Source organism: Suricata suricatta, chromosome 7 (assembly GCF_006229205.1).
Source record: "Suricata suricatta isolate VVHF042 chromosome 7, meerkat_22Aug2017_6uvM2_HiC, whole genome shotgun sequence".
NCBI classification, from domain to species: domain Eukaryota; kingdom Metazoa; phylum Chordata; class Mammalia; order Carnivora; family Herpestidae; genus Suricata; species Suricata suricatta.
This window is the reverse complement of record NC_043706.1, coordinates 16,603,489-16,625,093: the sequence shown is the minus strand read 5'-3', so window position 1 is coordinate 16,625,093 and position 21,605 is coordinate 16,603,489.

Here is a 21,605-nt window from a genome sequence, read left to right as displayed (position 1 = left end):
TTCTACATTTTGAGAGTTTTCCTCATGGGAAAACTTTTGACTATGAGTTTGATTTCTTTAATAGAAAAGGACTACACAGATGTTTTACTTCTCCCTGTTTTCTATGAGAATTTGTCTATTTCATCTACATTTTCCAAAGGGTTGAGGTAATGCTTTGCTTAATGTTCTCATGGTCATTGTCATTTTCAGGATTGAATTATTTTATCTTTTTTAAAAAAATTTATTTATTTATTTATTTTTGCTTTTGACATTGGTTAAATCTGCCCTCTCTCTTTTATTCCTCATCAAAGAACATTTAGTTTTGCTGATTTTCTTTATAGTGTGTTTGTTTTCTCTCATTAATATCTGCTCTGCTTTTTCTTTTGTTATTTCATTCTCTCTAATTTTATTTTTAGCAAGAGGTTAATTTCAATATAAACATATCTGAAAATCAGGGCCCAATGACATTAGAGAATAAATAGTGCATTTTTTTAAAAGCAATTATGCTGGAAACTCCAAGGAAAGGCTCTTGGAATGAGGTTCAAGAGTGGCAGATAGAAGGTAAGGACAGGAAGGGACAAGGAGCCTTCAAAGGAACACTACGGAGCCTGTAGGGACATGGGATCCAGGGATGGGCTGCTTGCTATGCATTTCCCCCTTTCCCCAATCAGGCCAGCTTGCTGTGAGTCACCCCTTGCAGTGTATCTGCATTTGGAGAGGCTCAGAGGAGGGCAGGCCACTATCTAGCAATTTGAAACTTTGTTTGGATTTCTGAAGTGACCTTTAGGGTCTGGGCTATTAGGGAATCATTATGAAAGCCTGAAGGTGAGGAATGATGACTTGTCCAATGTTACAAAAGACAGAGTGGGATCCAAAGATGTTTATTTACCTTTGGGACAAGTCCCAACCCAAATCTGTTTGCAGAAGGAAGATTCACCTTTTCTCATCATTCATTCACAAACACGCTGCTGTAGCTGGGGCAGAGTGGGGGAAATGGATAGAGTTTGGGGTAGCCTAGACATATTTTGTCTACTTCCCTGAAAGTAGATTCTTGTCCTTCCACCAAAGGTTAAGCAAAACAAGCTTACTTAAGGAAAGATTCTTTAACAAATTTTTTTTAATGTTTACAAAAGAGAGAGACACAGAATCCAAAGCAGGCTCTGGGCTCCGAGCTGTCAGCACAGAGCCCAATGTGGGGCTCGAATCCATGAACCATGAGATCACGACCTGAGTTAAAGTTGGGCGCTTAACCAACTGAGCCACCCAGATGCCCCCATGATCTTGTATTTAGGAGGCAACAAGAAGTTTCATGACACCAAGCTGGCAGTGGAGAACTAGCTAGTTGAATGACCAGGAAAGTGCCAAAGTCTTGGTTTCCATGTTTTCACCTGTGAAACTCACCCATTAAAGCCAATGATCTCTAAGATCTCTGCCAGTTCTAAAACCCTGCCAGGCTGGGAACAGAACACCATTGTATTTTAAATCATTAAACAGAGTTGTGCTCTTAGTTTCAGTTGTGCAGCCTATTGTTGGTCACATTCTTGATTTATTTAACGTCAAGTCCTTGTTTGGGAATGCAATAGCTGATTATAACACTAGGACTATGGAAAACTATGATTTGCCTTCCAACAAGATATCTTGACGGGAGGTCTAGGAAGGCCCAGTGGTAAACAAAACAGAAACAGTATGCATTAGTACTGTGTACAGTAAGAATTTAGAAAATGCTGATAGGCACGGAGGAGGACACTTGTGGGAATGAGCACTGCGTGTTATATGGAAACCAACTTGACAATAAACTATAAAAGGAAAAAAATTTTTAGAAAATATATTTTGGACCCAAATTATTAAATATATCTATGAAATAAAAATTAAAGTATGTAGGAAGCTGTGTTTCTAAATAGCAAATAATAATAATAATAATAATAATAATAATAAATACCTTAAATGTAAAAAGTGACAGATTCCAAAATGAAGAATAAGAAAAAGAAATATTTGTTGAAATTTGGTCATGCTAAAAAAGGAAGCTTCAGAGTTCGTTAAGCATCTTTCATTTTGCCTAAGAAAAAACTCAGAAAGAAGTGAAACTTGAGAAGTTACGCTGAGTAAACACGGAGACACAGTATGCAAATGGTTGCATACTTAATGATTTAAGGACCTACCCTCACTGTAGCAGTCTATAAAATCATAAAAATATATGCAAACATTATCTTCAGGACACATAACCTTAAATCTCTAAAAACTATTTTGGAGGTATTTCTAATACCTCCAATTGAACTCTACACTTAAATTCAAGGGCAAAACTTTAATGGTTTAGTCAAGGTAGTGGTCATCACCAAGATTATCCTTGGAGACCATCTCTAGATACATAAGGTACTGCTAAGTTCATATGTATATTAAAATAAAGGGTGAGGGGTGCCTGGGCGACTCAGGTGGTTAAGCATCCAACTCTTGATTTTGGCTCAGGTCATGATCTCACAGTTAGTTTGAGCCCCATGTGTGGCTCTGCTCCGTCAGCTTGGGATTTTCTCTCTCCCTCTCTCTCTGTCCCTCCTCCACTCACGCACACGCTCTTTCTCTCTCCCTACCCCCCCCCCAATAAATAAAATACAAAAAGAGCGTATGCAATTTGACATGTTCTCCGACTCCTTTCTGGAACCTGTCCTTCTGCTAATAGACTGGGGAGTTACTAGTAAGGAACCTCAAGTAAATGTGTTGTCATTTTTCACACCATCGAGGTTATTCATTGCTCTTCTTCACTTATTGTCACTGACCTGTTTCCTGGAAGAAAGCAAAAGAGCTCTGACATCAGACGGAGGCTCAGGGTAGTAGAAAATCTCCAATATTCAGAAATTCTATGCTGAAGAAATGGGTTGATCAACACGTACTAGGTCGGAGGATAAATTCCAAGACTAGATAACCTAACATTTCATTCAGACCCAAGTAAAACATTACACAAAGGAGCTGGACTCATTTTTTTAAAGAAAATCAGACATAGATTTTTCCTATCCTAAAGCATATTTGTGTCAGCCGGCAGACAAGTACAGGTAATTGCTTCCAGGTGTTTGCCTGCAGGAAGTCATTGAAATTCAGCGCAAGTAATGACAGTTTCCTCAGCAGCAAAAACTAACCTGCAGGGGCCTCAAAGGCACAGGTATATTTTAGAATGGCAATGCCAGTCAGCGGAAAGACCACGGACCCAGAACACCCAGCTTAACAGGGAACAGATTAACCAGAATAAGAATCAGGGCATATTGTTAAACAACAGCATGTTAAGATTAAAAAAAATATTGTTCTTGCCTTTTTAAAGAAGTTTTAACATTTGTGGGGAATTTTTTTTTAAATGTACACCTTTACGGCAACTGCCTATCAGATCCCACCATGCCCTCCCCCTCTGAGGAAATATGAAGTCTAACAATAACAGTATTTTAAGTTCTGTTTTTATGGAAGCTCGAGTACAAAGTAATTCATTATTAAACAATAGTCTGGATCTTTTTTCCACTGTGAAATGAACCGTAGAACATTTTATTAAAGTTTTTTATGGTTTTTATTTATTTTTGAGAGACAGAGAGAGACAGTACAAGCAGGGGAGGAACAGAGAGAGAGGGAGACACAGAATCCAAAGACAGCCTCCAGGCTCTGAGCTGGCTGTCAGCATAGAGCCCGATGCAGGGCTCGAACCCATGATCCTGACCTGAGCCGAAGCTGGACGCTTACTCGACTAAGCCACCCAGGTGCCTCTAGAATATTTTATTAACAGTGGGAGGTCTAACTCATTTCCTCCACTCAAACGTAAATAATGTTTTGTTTGTTTCAAAAGGCACAAACCAACATAGACAAGATAAATGAAAGTGATGGTAACAGTAACAAAACTTTGGAAAATTGGAGCAGGCTTGGGAAAGCAAAATTCTTTTTTGTTGTTGTTTTTATTTTTTTAATAGTTTATTATCAAACTGGTTTCCATATAACACCCAGGAAAGCGAAATTCTAAGCCAGCTGCAGGGAAAGCTGAGAAGTAGCCTGATCTTGGGGATCATTTTCAAATAATAATAATCCAGGAATGGGCATCATCGAGACCTCTGGAAGTTGTGTTGAAAGTGGGGTTGTTTATGGGGTGCCTGGGTGGCTCAGTCATTTAAGCATCCAACTCTTGATTTCAGCTCACGTCGTGATCTCACAGTTTATAAGTTCAAGTTCCGCTTTGGGCTCCGCACTGACAGTGCAGAACCTGCTTGGGATTCTCTCTCTCCCTCTCCTTCTCTCTCTCTCTCTCTCTCTCTCCTCCCCTCTCAAAATTAGTAAATAAACATTTAAAAAAAGTGGAGTCACTTAAAAAGAAGCTGGGCCCCCAGATACCTTCCCCTACTCCACGCAACAGCCAGCTACGCACCCCAGCAGATGACTGAAGAGACTCGTTTGCTGTAGACAGATGCACAGAGGGGTTGAGCCTACATAATGAGTGTTAAGATTCCCAGTGTTTTTTGCCCTTTCCATTCAGAAACACTGGTGTACACACACACACACACACACGCACACACACACACACACACACACGGTAACCAGTACCTGGAAGTCTCTATGGAATTTGACCAGCTTAAAAGAAAAGATCTGGAAACAATAGCCTGGGGGTCCCTAAGTAAAGGGAAATGGAAAAAGAGAAGTAAAACAGAGGACACGTCCCAGAAGTCTAAATCCCTACGATAGAAGTTCCCTGAAGACAGAACTGAGAAAATAGACAACAGAAACTCACCAAAGGAAGAACTCAGTACTCTCCCAAACATGAGGATGTAAGTCTTCAGATCGAAATAAATGCAGCTGCAGCGATAATGGTCAACCTACACTAGGAAACATCATTGTGAAATTCCAGAATTCCAGAGAGAGAGAGAGAACATACTATGAGCTTTCTAGAAAGAAGAGACTTCATAAGAAGAATGGCAGGAAATGTCTAATAGTAATGCTGGAAGCTAGGAGACAATAAATTAATGTCTTCATAATTCTGAGAAAAAACTACTTCCATCTTAAAATTCTTATCTAAGCAAAGTATAAATTAAATGTGAAAGTAGGATAAAGACATTCTCAAGTTTTTTTGATTTCCATGAACTCTTTCTTTTTTTTTTTTTTTTTAATGTTTATTTATTTTTGAGAGACAGAAACAGAGCATGAGCAGGGGAGGAGCAGAGATAAAGGGAGACACAGAATCTGAAGCAGACTCCAGACTCTGAGCTGTCAGCACGGAGCCGGATGCAGGGCTCGAACTCATGAACCGTGACATCATGACCTGAGCCAAAGTCGGTTGCTTCACTGATTGAGCCACCCAGGTGCCCCTCCATGAACTCTTTCTTAGGAAGCCTCTGGAGGATGAGCACCACCAAAATAAGGGAGTAAACCAAGAGGGAAGCATGGGGGACAGGAAATGGTGTCCCACCTGAGAAACAAGAGATTGAAGTCCCCAGAATGGTGGGAAGGAGATCCCCGTGGAAGCAGGGATATGTCAGGCCTAAGGGGTGACTCTTCAGAATGCAAGTCAAAATCCTCTGCGAGAGAGGAAATCCAAATCCGATATTGAATGAGTCTGAATGTATTATGAGGGCACTTACCCATTTTTGATTGAATTAGTAATTAGATGGAAAGCCAAGCAAATATAAAACTCAGTCAATTACTTTCACCAGGGAAATGAAGTAAAAGCATTATATGGTTTAGTCATGAATAGTGTTCATGACAAACATGTGGTCACCATGATAAGATACGCATAAACACTGCTAATCCAAGCAAAATCATAACCGACCTAGGGCACCTAGGATGCCATTGTAACTCGTCACTGCAGGATGGAAGGAGTGGGAATGGGAGAGAGAGCCTCTTGTTTCAGAGTTAGAAGTCAATAGCGAATGTCAAAACTTGGCAACATGACTATTTGTGTTTACAAATGTAAATATTAAAGAATTGGCTAAAAGAACTGAAAATATTTGTGTCTAGAGAGTGGGAGAAATGGAGACAGTGGGAAACCGCTTTTGCTCATAACATGCATTAAAGCTGCGTGACTCTTTAAACCTCCATGGAAAATTGTACATTAATTGTTTTAAAAAGGAAATAGTTCAGGTTAAAACATGTACTCTTAAAAGCTTTGAGTAACTCATTTCAGTAGATATGACTAAGGTGGATCACTTATCTCACAAATATTATATCTGTCTACTTTAAAAAATATTTTTTTATTTTTTAGAGAGACAGCTCAGGGGGGGGGGAGGGAGAGAGAGAGAGAGAGAGAGAGAGAGAGAGAGAGAATCACAAGCAGGCTCCACACTCAGCATGGAGCCTGACGCAGGGCTTGAGCCCACGACCCTGAGATCATGATCAGAACCAAAATCAAGGGCCAGACACTCAACTGACTGAGCCACCCAGGTGCCCCTTTGTCCACTTCTTAATTCATTCATATAGTCATGCTGTGGATGAACATTTATTAAATGACTCGCTCATGCAAGACCCCAATGAACAACTAAATAGGAAGGGCTACAAGGTGATTTTCTTCCTCATGTTGTTGGCAAACAGATAAGAAAGATATGTGAAACATGGTTGTGCATGTTTATATGAATAGATGACGCGTACAGAGGCAAAGGAGCTACATGTTACCGTGGAAAAGAAACAGGATCAGGATTTTCCTGTTGGATGTGACGAACTGAATTGAGTATTAAGGGAAGAACTAGACAAGGCAGCGAGTACTAACATGAGCTAAAGCATGAAGAGAGGAAATGTTTCAGCCAGCTTGGAGGGTTCAAATCATTCCATCTAATGTAGGACAAGGACTGACACTGTTAATTCCAAGAGAGCAGGGATGGTGGGAGCCTTACCCGCCATTTTGCTGTCAAGAATCTAGAACATTGCCTGGCACATAAGAGATACTCAAGAACATTGGCCCTGTGCATGGCTTGATCAGACTGGAAGGCTAAGTTAGGAGTTGGTAACAGACGGCTTTGGTGCCATGTACAGCTCTCAGAGTTTAGACTGTAATAAAATATTTGAGGAGAGGATTATCATGGTTGTAATTTGGATGGATGAATTCAGGATAGACTGGAAACATGAGACATGTCAATTTAGGTTGCAAGAAATGAAAAATAAAGGTCTGAATGGTGTCTATTAGCGGCTAAAGTGGAGAGGAAGAAATAGCAGTTTTTGCAGAAGCTGGCCACGATTTTACAGAAATACGCCAAGTTTGGAGTCAGGAAATCTGCGATTAAATCCTGTTCTCTGTCATTTAATGTATGTGAGAAGTCATGGACACAAATCATAGGACCTCTTTAATGGATGTCAGTTTCTTTCTTAGTAAAATTAGGAATTTAAAAAAACCTTCACCTGTTGTCTAAAGAATACCAAGCACCTTCCAAGGATATGTAAATGTATACAGAGGACAAAAGAAGAAAAGCCCATAAGATTGGGGACACACAACACAGCTGAAAATGAAGCTAAAAATCCATGATGATTCACAAAATTCTAAGAAAGCACTTTGTAAACTATGAAAAGGCAGACAAGCAATAGTTGTATTTAACCTCATTTCTGGGGGTGCCTGGGTGGCTCAGTCGGTTGAGTATCTTAGTCTCAGGTGATCTCAGGGTTTGGGGTTTGCACCCTGTGTGGAGTTTTGTCCTGACAGCATGGGGCTGGGCTTTGGATTCTCTGTCTCCCTCTCCTCTTATCCCTCCCCCTCTCTCCAAAGCAAACCATTCTTTAATTATAAGAAATTTTACCTATACCATTTCTGACGTGGCGGACTCTTGAAAGATACTGTTATGGGTACAAGGAGAGGGCATTACACAGGTGCACCGTCAATGGTGTTGATGAAGCTTGAAGCTGAGAGATCAAGAGAAAATGGGAAACGAGCTATTCCCTGGGTTGAGAAACTGAGTCTAAGAAAAGCTTTTTTGAATGTAGGAGGTATTTGAGCGGATTTGTAATAGGAAAAGGAAGAGTCTATGAAATAGGAGCAAGAATAAAAAGAGGGGGAAACTGAAGGGCTAAGTCTTACCTCAGGTGATCAGTGGATACACAGTCAACAGGGAAGCACATTGGCTCTATGTGGAGAATAGATTCCACTTCCTCAAGAGGAGGAGAGCAGGGGGGCTGAAGGGGCAGGAGCAAGGAAATTGTGGCATCAGGGCTAAGGAATGTCTTGTTTCAATTAATAGTCTTAACTTTCTCCACGAGCTAGTCAAGGACTTCGGCTAAAAGCAAGGTAAGCGGGTGGGTCAGGGGAGGAGTTGAGAGTCTGAAGAGCAGACAGATTTCTGGTCGGAGAGGGCAGGGGTAGAAACCCACCTATGAGAAGGACCATCCAGTGTAAATATAAGCAAGCTCGCTGAGACTAAAGAAAAATATTAATATATTGCAGCTACAGTTTATTTAACATAGTATGTTTTTTAAACAGCTGTTGTTTTTTTTAATGATCTCAGGGGTGCCTGGGTGGCTCAATAGGCTAAACATCTGACTTTGGCTCAGGTCATGATCTCGTGGTTCATGGGTTCGAGCCCCACATCAGGCTTTCTGCTGTCAGCACAGAGCCCACCTCAGATCCTCTGTCCCCCCCTCTCTCTCTGCCCTTCCTCCACTGTTTTCTCTCTCTCTCTCTCAAAAAATAAATAAATAAACATTAAAAATAATACAGGGATGCCTGGGAGGCTCAGTTGGTTAAGCATCCAACTTCGGCTCAGGTCATGATCTCATGGTTTGTGAGTTCGAGCCCTGTGTCAGGCTCTGTGCTGACAGTTCAGTGCCTAGATCCTGCTTTGGATTCTGTGTCTTTCTCTCTCTCTGCCCCTCCCCAACTCACATTCTGTCTCTCCCTCTCTTTCTCTATCAAAAATAAACTTTAAAATTTTTTAAAGATTAAAAAAAACCTCTGGTTTTAAAAATAAATAAATACATAAATAAAAATAAAAACATGATCTCACTCATCTTATTTGTTTGTTTGTTTGTTTGTTTAGAGCCTAAGTGGAGAACGAGGTAGAGGGAAAGAAAGAAAGAATCTTAAGCAGGATCCACACTCAGTGCAGAGCCCAACTTGGGGCTTGATCCCACAGCTCTGGGATCATGACTTGAGTCAAAACCAAGATTTGGACACTCAATGGCTTGAGCCATCCAGGCTCCCTGATCCTGTTGGTGTTCACATGCATGCACTGTATCCCAGAAAGAACACAGAAGGTGAGAAAGAAAGAATGACAGGGCAAGTAGGTTTTTGTCCAGTATTATACAAATTTCAATCATATTTGCTCATTAGTGGAAGGAAATCATTCTCTTTAAGTTATGAAATAGACACTCTTTCTTGGATAGTTCCTTGGTTAGCAAGAAAGTTGAAGCTTCACAAGTCAGAAATAAAGTCAAGATATTGCCCAAGATACTGTCCAAAATATTGTTTGCAATGGTATTAGACAGTGCATGTGCTTACAGTGCATGAGCACAAATTCCTAGCAATTGGATGGGAAAAGAAATTTTTAAACAGACCATCTAATACTAATTAGGTATTATATACACTGAAGTTAGAATTGTACGGTTTCCCAAAAATCTTACTGTCATCTTTTCTACTTTCCAGTCCATCCATAGTTAATCAATCATATCTTGCTAGGAGACATTTGAAAGCAGAGGTGGTTAATGTTAACTTGTCCTTAATTAAAATACTATCATTAAATTAAAGGAAGATGAGGGACACCTGGGTGGCTCAGCCAGTTAAGCGTCCAACTTTGGCTCAGGTCATGATCTCACAGTTCATGAGTTCAAGCCCTGCATTGGGCTCTGTCCTGACAGTTCAGAGCCTGGAGCCTGTTTTGGATTCTGTGTCTCCCTCTCTCTCTCTCTCTGCCCCTCTCTAGCTCTCACTGTCTCTCTCTCAAAAATAAATAAACATTAAAAAACTTTTTTAAATAAATTAAAGGAAGATGAGTTTACAGTAAAATGCTTCAGTTTCAAAAGATAAAAAATTTGCAAAAAAAAAAAAAAAGAGAGAGAGAGAACTTTTCTCTGGAGAAGAGGCCTTTCTGGATCTGAGTAAAAAGTGAAGAAACTGGATAATATAATAAGACAGAGAAAAGTAGACTACCCTATCTTTAAAAATATCATAGGGTAAATCACAAAAGGAAAAATGACAGTTTTATCAACAGTTTATATGACATTAACTAGTACTCATAGCTTTTTTAAAAATTAATAGATTTTATTATTTTTTAACATTTTAAATGTTTATTTATTTTTGAGAGAGAGACAGAGACAGGGCATGAGTGAGGAAGGAGCAGAGAGTGAGGGAGACACAGAATCTGAAGCAAGCTCCAGGCTCTGAGCTGTCAGCCCAGAGCACAACATGGGGCTTGAACTCACGGATCATGAGATCATGACCTGAGCCGAAGTTAGATGCTCGACTGACTGAGCCTCCTAGGCATCCCTAAAAGATTTTACTTTCTAAGAGTAGTTTTAGATTTAGCAGAGCACTACGTTCCCTCCTTGCCTTGGTATGGTACCTGTGGTACCGGTGTTACAATTAATGGACCAATGTTGAATGTTATTATTAATTTAATTCCATAGTTGACATGAGTGTTCCCTTCCTCATGTTGTATAGTTCTAGGGAGAGGGAGAGGGAACCCCAAGCAGGCCCTATGCTACTTGCATGTGGGGGTCGAGCCCACGAAGCCATGAGATCATGACCTGAGCCAAAACCAAGAGTGGGACACTTAACTGTCTGAGCCACCCAGGTGTGGTAGGGACCCCTCCCTAAGGAGAGAGGAAAAAGGGAGAGAAGTCTTCAAGGTCACCTGGATATGCACCTAGGTGCCCACATACAGCATGACCTTGTAACCGGAGACAGCTTAATCAAACTGCATGTGTATGTGTGTTACCATACATAGGAGACAAAACAATAGAAAATTATTTTTAAAAAACTATGCCATGAGATGTGGGTCACTCCGTTCTTTGGATATGAACCCAGCTGGGCAGTGCTGGCATGAATAAAAGTTGCTTCCTGGAAAAAAAAAAAAGAAAGCCTTGGTATCACAACTCTCTGTACAAGAATCCTGCCACACAGGCACCCCCAGAATCTACCATTTTTAACGCTATCACCTCCATGATAGTTTTGATTTTTTAATATTTAAGTTGAGGAAAACTCACAAGGGATGAAATCTACATTTAGGTTTTGGGTGTGTGGTACTGCTTCTTGCTGGGACTTCAAAGCTGGGACTTCAAAGCAATCGCGGAAAAGATTTCTTTTGTATGTTTGTATTACCTTTAGAAAATTTTCCAATCAGTAGTCTCTATAGCTCAATGTTCTCTAAGAGAAATAATATAAAAAGCGACTGTTTTAATTGTAATTTTTACTGAAATGTGGTAAGATTGGTGGAAATGATCACATGATTCTTACAGGTATAACAAAATCATATAGTCCTGAAGGAAGGGGCCAAATGCACAGATTCCTTTTGTTTTCAAATCAATATTCTGCAGTGAATGCAACTACATCTTGCATGTCATCTCGGTTGAAGAGGGCCTGGAATACATAATCTGAATATTGTAACTGAGGATTGTTGAAGCTTGTCTATACTGAAATGCTGAGCATTTTGGACAATGCCAGTTCAAGGTCATAATGAGAGAGAATAAAAGGGCCCAGAGTACAAGAATGGATTAAAGAAAATCTAAAAAGGTGAGGTCCCTGATTAAAGTTTATAGTACCATCAAGTACCCAACTAGAAAATGCACCGGTCTTTGAAGAAGAACCAAACAGAACCATAGATGCTTTAAAATAGACTATAGTAAGCTAGTCCAACAGCATCACTTTACAAATAGAATCTAAAACTCAATGAAATGTCAGTGTTAGTGATAAAAGATACACTTAACTGTGTTTTTCATCTAAAAGGGGAAAAAAGCTGGCTACAACAAGTAATAGCCTATAGATCTCATTTCCCTGCAAAGATGCTATGGATAACATCCCGAGTTAGTTGATAATTAATTTTGATTAATGAAGAAGACTATAGAGAAGGGTATAGAGAATAGTAAGATAGAGTTTTCTATTCTAAACAATTTAGACCAGGAAACAGAGACCCAGAAAAAGTAAAACAATAATAGCACTTAAAGTTTCAGGCATGATGACCCGTCCGATTGGGAGTATGCCAATTTTCTGCCAGCCCGCTGGACCTCTTCATGAAATGATCCCAGTAAAGGGACAATTTAACTAGATCTTAGAGAGCTGGTAGGCTTTGGAGGAAGAAGAGGAGGAAGGCAGCCATGCTGTGTAATGACAATGATTGGAAACAGGAAAACTTTTTGCAGAAACGGTGAGTGGGACCATTCAGCAGAACGTGAAGATTTTATTTGGGGAAGCAGACGACAGTGATGCTGGAAATGTATGCTTGGATCACACCGTGATTTGAAAGAGGCTAGGGGAATACGGACTTCATCTTGTAGTTAGCAGTAGGCTGCTTGCTTTCTTCAGTGAGGGAGTTACACGCTCAAAGCATTATTTTTAGGAGATAATTAGGGTGGTGTGTCTGATTAAGAGAAGCTGGGAATGTTTGGACTGCAGCCCTATCTTTTCCAAGTTGATGCATTGATGGACAGCTGTGTTCTTTCTCCAGACACCCTCCAATGTTAATATTGGCAGCAGCGGAGTACTACTGGATTAATCTACCACTCAGCAGCTTTTTATTAAATGTACTTATAGAACGTACTTGCTTTTCATCATTAGCAATCTTTTGAAGAAGGTCGAGGAAAATATTTTTAGATCTATCACATTGACCTTTATGTCTTAGGGTAATATTACTGAAATCCCAAGTCTTCTACATGTTGGTGTTGGGAAAACACAGGGGTGTGGGTTAAACAAAGAAAAACGTGGTTGGAAATGATGTCAAAATCTCAGGCTATGGGTGGTTGTAAGAACTAATCTGATTTTCATTAGAGAATCTATATTCAAAAACCCTGGTGTCGGGGCAGTTACAAACCAGAAGAAAAAGGACAGGTATCCAATTCACAGACTTCACAGCACCTAAAAATAATACTGTTCTGGGTTTAAGTACAAACCATTCACCTTCACATTCAGAAGCGAAGAAGAGAAAGAAAATAGAACAGCAGAATGGAAATAGTTACAAGTGTGGAAATAAACCTTTGCTTAAAAGGATCCAGTTACAATGTGAGTGAAGACAGAGAGGAAGTATAATGACGAGATATGGAAGGATAATATGAAGGGGACACCGCACATAGAGAAAGGATAAGGGAAAGAGCCCCTTCAGTAGTTTTACAGAAGTAGTTACATTCAGATGACTTCTTCCATCAAGCATCCCTAGAAAACAGGTCATGGCTATCATTCCATTTTACAGATGAGTTTACTACAAAATGTTCCTTAGTATTTTAGCACATGAATCTTAGCTTGCTAATTAGCAATGTATCTGAGTTGTAATCTGGCCAAAATAAGAAACATTATCATTTCTTCCCTCCCTTCTCCCAGTGCAGGATCGTTAAACGGAGAAGAATGATTCCTTTGACTTCTCTGCCACACACGTGGCCCGTATTCCATCATGATACCTCAACATTGCCATATATTTTAGGTTACCAGAAAAATCCAGCAAGCTTCAAGGAAATCATAGTAGTAAGAAAGCCATTCTGTTAAATCACTTGCTAGTATTTCTGCACGGTCCTAGAATTTCTTTTTTAAGTATTGCCCAAATTTATTCTGGCTTTCTTTGAATTTGTGAGAAAAGACACAAATATTTTCTTGTGATTTTTTGCAGAATAACAGCTTGGCCTTTTGGGAATATGAGTCACAGGGCACGTCATCAAAGAACTGATGGATGAAAACTTTTTTGAATACTCATTGGTTTGGGACAATACTTTTTTTTTTCCTAAATAAGGAAATAGAAGATTTCTTGATAAGAAATCTCATTAGAGGTTTGAGTGAAAAAAATTGCGTGGATTTGTTTTAGCGGCATCAAAACGGATACAAGACCGTCAGTTGCTTACAATACATGTTTAAGAGAAATGGTTGTTGAGACAGTTAAAAAAATTTTTTTGAAGTGTATTCAGAAGCCAACCGCATTCCTTCCGCCGGTCAGACTTTAGGGTAATAGAAACTGTGCTTTTAGAATAAGACAAATAAGAGAAGAGCTACTGTCAGAGAACTGTCCGATTTACCTTCCTGGAAATCATTTTATTTTGTTCCAGAGGGGTGAACTATGGAACTTTCTGAGAGAACATGGTTACGAAACTGTTGTGTGATTAGGGCTCAGGCGGGAGGGACTGTTTTGACTCTCTTGTTACTATGTGAGGGCTGGAATTTTGCAACCAGAAGGTTCCACAACAGTTGGGATGACAGTTGTATGAGGAGCAAGCAGAAGACAAATGTGTGTGTCCTTCCCCTCCTGCCCTGAGCACTATATACCACGACAGAGCCAAGACAAGACTTCCTGCTTGTATCAATATTTTTTATAATTACCAGACCTCCTGTGCAAAATCCATTAACAGCAACAAAAAAAGTCTTACAAATAATATCGATGCTGTCTTTAGGTTCGACAGCCATCTGGTTAGCTCATTTTCACCATGCACACACACATATATAGCCTTATTTAGATGCCTTATTATAATCCTTGTTACATATCCAATTATCTACTATAAATGAAACTCTACCTCCTCTAACAGAAATTTAAATAGTTGAAATTTAAAAAGCACTCAAAACATGTTAAAGAGTGCCGTGAGCCACTACTGTCTTATTATTCGTGGCTTGCTCTTATGTTTCATTCACCTGCTTATCTTTTACGTGTATATTAATATTAGTTTCATTTTCCTTAACCTCTGTGAAGTTCATTGCTCTTTCTCTGGTTTGCCCCATTTTGGACTTTGAGTCTAGAGTCTTGAGTTCCTTCACACTGACACCCATAGACATTCTGTCATAAGAGGAACCACCAAGAAAACAAGATACCAATAAACTCAAAATCATAAATTAAGCCACGAGCTCTCGCCAACAGAAAATGAAACAGTACAGAATAGTACAGCACTGAGTTTAGGGAAGGAAAAAAAAATGATGGGTTTAAGGGTTGTTTACCAGAAGCAATTTAGTTGCAAAACGTCATCCAGTGAACAGGCATCTAGAGAAAACTTTGTAAAGCCCAACAACATATTTAAAAAGCCAGAAGCTGGTGAATTTGGGGCCTGATCAGGTCTGGGGTAATAGAGACATTAGCGTAGGAGATAAACATTGGGAATCAGGCAATGTTTGGAGAAAGAGGGCACTCACTTGTAAAACTGAGGGTGGACTTGTGGGGTCGGCGGTTTATTTACAGAAAGGAAAGCCTACGTATAACCAGTGATTTAGATCGGAAATGCAAAATGTTTTTAACGTTCTGTTGAATCGTGTCTTGTAACTCAGTTTATACACCTAGGATACCTCTGTGCTGATGCCGAAATCCCATAATTATAGATATGACCCCTCCTAAAATGAAAAAAATGCTAAAGATTATATATTATACACAATATACATATGTAAATATGATATATATTTAAACGTGGATTACAAAACACGGTTACGAACATATAAAGTATATTTTTGTCGCAGCCCCCACCTGCTGCCGATAAGTGAGCAAAGGGAAGACAGGGATGCAGGGTGGTCTTGAGGTTCAGGGTGTGCTCTTTTCTGCAGACGGCAAGGGTCCCTGTGAGGCCATCCATGGTTGTGTGTGGACATGTCACTCAACCTCTCTAAACCCGACTTCCTTTCTTCAGTAGCATGTGCATAACAACAGTACTTGTAATCACGGGTTATTGTTTTTGTTAAATAAACTTTGCTTTGGAATATTTTAGATTTACAGAAAATAGGCAAAGATTGAACAGAGAGCTCCCATACACCCTCACCCACATCCCCCCTGTAAACATCTCACATGATCACGATACTGTTGTCAAAAATGAGAACACAGAGACGCCTGGGTGGCTCAGTTGGTTAAGTGTCCGTCTTCAGCTCAGGACATGATCTGGCTCAGGTCAAGTTTGTGAGTTCGAGTCCTGCATGGGGCTTACTGCTGTCAGTGCAGAGTCCATTTTGGGTCCCCTGGTCTCCCTCTCTCTCTGCCTCTACCCACCTCCTCACTCCCAAAAATAAAATAAATAAACACTTAAGACTACATTGCTGTTAACTCCGGAACTCATTTGGATGCCGCTAAGTTTCTCCACTGAAGTCCTCTCTCTCCCCCAGGATTCCATCCTAGGCACCATTTGCACTTATTTATCATGTCTCCCGCATGTCCACAGACTTATTTCAACATACAGAAGGTAATAAATGTTAAAGCACAGTTAGCAGAGTGTGGGAAATGCAATAAGAAATTCACCAACACTCACACATATGCTGCAGTTATAACTAACTAGGTGACAGGCACTAAGTGCTTTAGAAACACCAGCTCATCTACTCTGTCTCTCTTTTAAGCTTTACTTAAGTAATCTCAACACACAACATGGGGCTCAAGCTCACGACCCCCGAGATCAAGAGTTGCATGTTCTTCTTTTAATTTTTTTACTTTTTTAATGTTTATTTTTGAAGGAGAGAGAGACAGAGCATGAGCAGGGAGGGGCAGAGAGAGAGGGAGACAGAGAATTCGAAGCAGGCTCCAGGCTCCGAGATGTCAGCACAGAACCCGATGGGGGGCTCGAACTCATGGGCTGTGAGATCATGACCTGAGCCAAAGTCGGACACTTAACCTGCTGAGCCACCCAGGTGCCCCAAGAGTTGTGGCTTCTTCTAAGTGAGCCAGTTGGGCATCCCTCATCTATTCTCACTATAATTCTTTTTTTTTAAGTTTTCTTTATTTATTTTGAGAGAGACAGAGACAATGTGAGCAGGGAAGGGGTAGAGAGAAAGGGAGAGAGAGAATCCCAAGCAGCCTCTGCACTGTTAGCGCGGAACCCGACTCGGGGCTCAAACCCATGAAACCATGAGATCATGACCTGAGCCAAAACCAAGAGTCAGACGCTTATCAGACTGAGCCACCCAGGTGCCCCCAATATGAAGATTCCAATTACATCCAATTTACAGATGAGTAAACTGAGGCACAGGAGGGTCAAGTAAATTGCCCAAGGTCATGCTACTGGCAGAACTGGGATGCAGTCCAGGCTTCTAATCACCAGATTGCCTTTTTCTGTAAATGTTTAATACAGGCTGTTTTTAGAAGTAGATTCTGGATCTGCTGAATTCTGTCCAGGGCAGTAGGGTTATTACTAAGCAGATATTTCCCAGCCCCCATTTCTAAGAAGATGTCTGGTTTTTAACCCTCTTTAATCCCACGGTTATAGCAATCCAGGAAGAAAAGGCATGGAATGTGGACTGAATTAGCCTGGAGTCCTCAGTGACTAGCTTTCCATACATTTCCCTTGCTGTGCCATTTTATTGTTTCTATTATATACATACACACCTACTCCTGTCTCTTCCTCCTTCCCTTCCTTAAGCCACGAAGCTGCAACCAAAACTATACCAAATGAGAAACATTTGTCTTTTTAATATCTGGGAATGAAGAGTGAGAGTGAGCAAAGGCAGTGGAGTTGCTGGGGGAGGGGTGAGAAACGGAATATGAAAGGAGACGGGTTTGGGTAAGAAAGAAAAAAGGATCGACTGGGGTTCTCCAGTCAAGCCCTGCCAGGCACCAGCTTGCCAATGTTGTACGCGCACATGGCCATTTTGGATTCCCATTCCCCGGTCTACAAAATAAGCAGATCCCTTTTAACCCTATTAGATGACATCGAGGCCAGAAATTCAAACATTCCAAGTTGTTTCAATGAAAATGTAGGGGTAAGAACACAGAGAAGTTGGCATGAAAATCTTGGTAACTAAACTGACAGATGAGCAGGACTCAGGACAACAAAGCTATTAGTCTGGGGCCATCTTGAGAGTGGCTTTTGCCACCAATAAAGCAGAATCTGAAAGTAACTGGCGGGATTGGACTCGGGTGGAGAGGAGTTACGGTTTTCTCCTTCATTTGTTCAACAACATTTATTTATTTATTTATTTATTTATTTATTTATTTTAAAGTATATTTATTTTGAGAGAGACAGAGACGGTGAGAGTGGGGGAGGGACAAAGAGAGAGAGGGAGAGAGAAAATCCCAAACAGGCTCCACATTGTCAGCACTGAGCCCCACGTGGAGGCTCAAACTCACGAACTGACTGGGATCATAACCTAAGCGGAAACCAAGTGTCTGACGCTCAGCCCACTGAGCCACCCGAGCGCCCTTCAACAAACATTTATTAGGACACTGCTCCAGGCGTTGGGGATTCAGTGGGGAACAAATCAAGCCCCCTTCACTCATGGCCCTCATATTCTACTTGAGGATTGAGGGATAACAGACAAGTGAATCCAGAAGATAATTCCAAGATAGACTTGGGAGTCATTCTTCCTGGAAATAGGAGACAAACATAAAGGCCTTCAGCCTTCTGAGGCTATGATCAAATCGAGAGTGCCCCAGGTGGGTCTCCCCTTGGACAGATGAGGCTGTAGTCTCATGCAGAGGTTTCCCAAGTCCCCATTTTCCTGGGCAGAGGCATTACTGAAATAGTAGTGTTAGTTAGAATAAGTAGCAAACATTCACTGAGCGCTTTGTCGCTTCCAGGCTTTACCTCTGCTGTTCCACTCAGTCCTGTCTTCACCCCTATGGGGAAGCACTAGAACTTAAAGAGATGTGAATAACCTTTCCCACAGTCACCAGTGACCTCTCTGACTGGAATCCAAGTATGAACCTAAAGCCCAGATTACTTATTTCATCTTCAAGCATCTGACTAGACTCTTTGCAAGGTCTGTATTGATTCGTGTAAAGATAGTCCTGGTGTCTGCTGTGGGCTGGATTGTATGTACCGCCCCACCCCTCCAAATTCATCTGGTAAAGCCTTCCCCTCAGCCTGACTGTGTTTGGACATAGAATCTTTGGGAGGTAATTAAGTTAAATGATGTCATAAGCATGGGCCCTGATCCCATGGGATTAGGGTTGTTCTGAGACACGAGAGTGCTCCCTGGCTCTCTTCATGTGACACCCATGGTGGGAGCACAGTGCACAGGTGGCTGGCCAGCTGCAAGCCAGGAAGAGAGCCCTCACCAGAAACCAAATCAGGTGACTCTTGATCTTGGACTTTCAGCGTCCAGATCTGTGAGGAAATAAACTTCTATTGTTGGAGTCGCTCAGTCTTTATAGAGCAGCCCTAGCCGACTAATAATAATGTCTTAGATTGCACCTGCTTGCTTCCACATCATTAGATCATGGATAAAGTTGATTTATTTAGATCACACATGAGGTTGAATGCCATTGCCTCTTTCTTTTTTTCTTTTTCTTTTTTAATGCTTACTTATTTTTGAGAGAAAGAGAGAGCATGAGCAGGGGAGGGGCAGAGAGAGAGGGAGACATAGAATCTGAAGCAGGCTCCAGGCTCTGAGCTGTCAGCACAGAGCCTGATAAGGGGCTCGAACCCACAAACCATGAGATCCTGACCTGAGCCAAAGTTGGAGGCTTAACTGACTGAGCCACCCAGGCGCCCAGCCATTGCCTCTTTGTAGACGTAGTTTACGAGGAATCAATCATTTCAGGAACTGCAAGAATCACTCTCATTGCTCATTTCTAGTCTTCTTTTAGCCCTTCAACAGATAGGATGCCAAATAATACTCATTAAAGTCTTTTCTCGTTGGCATTGAACTAGGTGCTTTTATGTGAAATTAGAGACCAGGTTTCTTGTAATAGTGTATTTTGTAAGGTTAATAGTATCAATAGTGGTATAAATGTGAATTAAACCATTCTTCTGGGGGCGCCTGGCTGGCTCAGTCAGTTAAGCGTCGGCTTCGGCTCAGGTCATGGTCTCACAGTTCGTGGGTTAGAGCCCCGCGTCAGGCTCTGGGATGACAGCTAGCTCAGAGCCTGGTTCGGATTCTGTATCTCCCTCTTTCTCTGACCCTCCCCTGCTTGTGCTGTCTTTCTCTGTCTCGCAAAAATAAATAAATAAATAAATAAATCATTCTTCTGAAGCCTAGACATGGTTAAATTTAGTCATTTTCTCTTCTTGCCTTCATCCATCACATCATCCCGACTTCCCCATTTTCATCACACCATCTACCAGATTCTCAAAACTTGAAAACCTGGACTTTTTTCTTTTTCATTTCTTTTCTTCTTTTTCCACAGATGTAGAACATTATGGAACTATTATAATGTTTTTCACAAGGCATAATCATTAGACTGTTAAGCATCTGAATATTCTCTGGGCTCCAAGCATGGATCTACCACTTACTAGCTCTGTGGCATGCCTAAGCCTCTCTTTCTTCACCTGTAGGATGGGTTTATGGTGGGGATTAAATACGTTTACATAGGAAAGCCCGACAAGTCATAAACTCTCAATAACTGTCAGTTACCACCACCAGTACTACTGCTGCTATTAGTCTGGATGCTGATACAAATACTATTCTTCCCACGGCTGCTTATAACAAATCTACACTAACAACTTCTGCTCATACAAATACTACGATTACTATTACTGCCGATACCAATACTGCTTTACTACTTCTGCTGGAAAAAAATACGTCAGTGTTATCAATGACAATAATTTTCCTTAAAAAAGATCATTCTCAGTTCAGATGTCTCCAATCAACTACCAACTGCAGTATCCTGTCAGAATTCCTTCCTAATGATGCTGGAGAAGACTTTCTGCAGGTCATCTGCTATCTCCCTGTTCTGTCTTCATAGCTCACCACTGGCTCGGTCCACGTGTTTGTCTCTCATCTGAGTAGAGTTATTAATAGCTTCTCTTTTTCTCTCAAAAGTGTCCTGATTTGGATGCTACACTTACATGGCCACCCTTAAATGTTTTGGTTTGCTCTGACTTCCTGTTCTAGCTAGCAACAGGATCATGCACAGTTCACTTGCACTCCCCTTCAAGCTCTCCCCCTTGCCTGGAATGCTGTTCTCATACCATTGCCAAATCATGAACTTTCTCTCCTTCAACACCGTACTCAGAGCTCAGCCTCAGGATGGCACTTTCTCTGATAATCCTGCCCTCCACCCAAACCAGAAAGCTCTGAGCAGTCATGTAAATAACTCTGTATAACTTTAATTGGCTATGTTTATAAGCTTCTTCTTGTATCTTTTTTCCCTCTAGGTATTTTTTTCTGTGTGTTTATCTTGTCTCCATTAAGCCCTGAACACACGTTGGTGTTGCTGTCTGGTGGATGAATAGTTAGGACTGAATGGCAAGTACAAACACTGTTGATTACTAATCTGTTTAAAAAAAAAATCCTTCATTAATGCTTTGTTTGTGATGGCCCTGACACTGCTCATCTAATGTGAAAATATATCTAGTGTCAGCTAGTGTCCAGTCAACTAAGAGAAAATCAACAGTTACAAGCTTTCCATAATGTGAGGGGGACAGTGCGGGCATATTCTGAGCTATCAGACTGGATATGAAAAGGCATGTTATTATGGAGATTGTTTTCTTCAGAGATATATACTTGTCTCTTCAAGGCTGGGGGTCCATCTAGAAGAGAAATAATATTTACTTTCAAAACAGGTCTAAAAAGCCTCAGAAAACATAAAATATTCTAAGTTGTGCTGAGAGAGGAGGCGGAAAGAATTTAATTTAGAAGGCCTTTTCGTGTGTGTGTGTGTGTGTGTGTGTGT